At 44.2% G+C, this 2,841-nt stretch overlaps 1 long non-coding RNA gene across 1 annotated transcript; it reads right to left on the bottom strand.

Moving 5' to 3' along the window:
- Positions 1–2,175: 2,175 nt before the first annotated feature.
- LOC120229555 lies at positions 2,176–2,841 on the bottom strand. Its single transcript, XR_005527775.1, has 2 exons — positions 2,720–2,841; positions 2,176–2,547 (listed from the first exon to the last, which is right to left on the bottom strand). It is a non-coding gene; the product is annotated as an uncharacterized LOC120229555 (long non-coding RNA).

The following is a 2,841-nucleotide window of genomic DNA, read 5'->3' as shown; positions in this document are numbered from 1 at the left end:
TATTAATGTAAACACAGGCGTACGCATTAATGGAACAAAATAAAGAGTCCAGAAATATTCTCGCACATATACACTCAATTGATCTTTGACCAATTTGCAAAGACAACGCAATTGGGAAAGAGTCATCTTTTCAGTAGTGGGTCCTGGAACAATTGGACATCAATATGCATAGAAGTAAACCCAACTATTACCTCCTATATGTATAAAAAGTAGGTGTGGGCACCTGGGTGGCCCAGTTGGTTGAGGGTCCGACTCTTGATTTTGGCTCGGGTCATGATCCCAGAGGTCATGGAATGAAGCACCAAGTTGGACTCTGTGTGAACATGGAGCCTGCTTAAGATTCTCTCTTCCTCTGCTCTTCTCCAGATCTCTCTCTCTTTCTCTCTCTCTCTGTTAATCTCTCTCTTTTACTCTCCCTCAAAAAAAAAAAAAAAAAAAGTAACGAGACATGATTCACAGCCCTGAATGCAATAAAACCAAAGCAATAAGAATTCTAGAATATGTAGAAGACCTTTATGACATTGAGTCAGGCAAAGATTTCTTAGATGTGGTACAAAAAGTATAAACCATACAAAAGTATAAATTTGACTTCATCAAAATGGAAAGCTTTGCTTCTTTGAAACACACTTAAGAAAATGAAATGGCAATCTGAAACCTGGAATAAAGCATTTGCAAAATATATGTTAAATAACGGACTTCTCTCCAGAATGGATGGCAAAAAAATTCTTACAATTCAATCATAAGGAGACAAATGACCGAATCAAAAATGAGCAAACCATCTGAACAGACACTTCACCAAAGAAGACACACAAATGACAAGTACATTAAAAGATGTTCATCGGGGCGCCTTGGTGGCTCAGTCAGTTAAGTGTCCAGCTTCGGCTCAGGTCATGATCTTGCAGTTCGTGGGTTCGAGCCCCGCGTCGGGCTCTGTGCTGACAGCTCAGAGCCTGGAGTCTGTTTCAGATTCTGTGTCTTCCTCTGTCTCTGACCCTCTGCTGCTCACGTTCTCTCTCTCTCTCTCTCTCAGAAATAAATAAAACATTAAAAAAATTAAAAAAAAAAGATGTTCGTCAAGTCTGGAAATACTTAAAATGTGGAAGGCTAACGAGGCACTCAGAAAATGATGGGGCCGTAGCCAAGGAGCAAGGAGTGAGTACGAAGGGGCCCCAGAGATAGAGTGGACATGTGGAGCAGTGAAATGGACAGTAGTAGTATTAGATTATAACCCACAGTGTCAACTAAATACCCTGGGGTCAGTACCAGTACACATACACATTGAATAAATAAATGGGCGGGAAGGCACTGCCCTTCTTACAGTGGAATTCTAATTAATCAATGTACAAGACATAAGGGAAATAGAAAGTCACTATTATGCAGACAATATGATAATTGCTGCCGGCAGGAAGCATGAATAGATGCTAGAGTTACTGAGTGAAAACAATGAAGAAAAATGGGATTTTTGCCTAGTCTCTGTGCATCTCCCCACAAGATAGTTACTAATTTGGAATGGGTAATTTGCTTGCAAAGGAAAAAGTGACTTGACCGTGGAGCCACGTGCTGGCGGCCACGGGATTGAGGCATTGTGCACGAACGTCATGCATCTCTCCTGTGCTGTGCTTGCCCCACAGCTCCAAACACCGTCTATCTATAAGGAGACATCAAAAGAGCTCACTTTGAGGGACAGTCTTTAAAGTAACTGACCGGAACTCGTCAAAAGCGTTGAAGTCAGGAAAGACAAAGGAAGAGGAACCGATACAGAGTAGAGAAAATCAAGGACATCTGACGGCTAAATGCGAGGTGGGAGCCAGGACCGGATCATGGACAAGAAAAGGAAAACTGGCGGGGAAACAGGCGAACTGGGCTCTAGATTGGTTACTTCGTGGAAGCGCGCCGATGCCCATTTCTTGGCCTCCACAACCACACGCTGGTTTTGTAAGATGAGAGGAAACGGAACTGAAGGCACGGGGGACCCTGAGCAACTCTTACGTGGATCCAAAGTTATTTCAAAGTAAGAATGACATTTGGTAGGAAGAAAATGCCAACTTGATGAGTCATTATGGAAAGATTAATTAAAAGCACAATGAAATACGATGCACCTTCAGATGGCTAAAAGGGACGAGGCTGACAGTAGCAAGTGCTGACGAAGAGGTAGAGGAACAGACTTTGTTCTTCCATTTTTTTAATCTTGGTGAAATATACTCTGATGGTTCATGTCCGTCTGTGTCTGTGCAGGTGTTTCCTTCCCGATGAGATTGGCATCTGAAGTGGCGGATCAGAGAAGTGGATGGCTCTTCCCCATGTGGGTGGGCCTCGCCCCATCAGCCGTGGGTCTGGACCGAACCAAGGGGTGGGGGAGGGGAGGAATTCACTCCTTTTGCCTCCTGTCTTCAGGCTCAGACTGAAACGACAGCAGGAGCTTTCCTGGTCTCCCGCTTGTAGATGGGAGACCGTGGCAGTTCTCAGCCCCCTAAGTGCTGCCGCCGATTTCTTCTAACGAATATCTTCGTATGTATATGTATGTTCTGTTTCTCTGGAGGTGCCAGACTAATACAGACACATAACATAAAATTTGCCGTTAGACAATTACCGCATTCGTAGTGTTCTGCAGCCGTCTCTACCACCTAATTTCAGAATACCTTTATCATTCCAGTGGAAACCCTATCTCCATTAAACCGTCACTTCCTAATCCTCCCCCACCTCCCGCTCTAAAATGTACCTGGGAGTTTTTTACTCAGTAGGACACAGACAGAAATGATTGTCGCGAAGGAAGGTGTCTTTACACTCATGGATCCTTAGACACAGGAGGCAGGATGTGCCCCATGCAGGGCCTCGGAGGAA

This window comes from Hyaena hyaena, unplaced genomic scaffold (assembly GCF_003009895.1).
Source record: "Hyaena hyaena isolate Hyena2069 unplaced genomic scaffold, ASM300989v1 scaffold_31, whole genome shotgun sequence".
In the NCBI taxonomy this organism is placed as follows: domain Eukaryota; kingdom Metazoa; phylum Chordata; class Mammalia; order Carnivora; family Hyaenidae; genus Hyaena; species Hyaena hyaena.
This window is presented reverse-complemented; position numbering and strand designations above follow the sequence as displayed.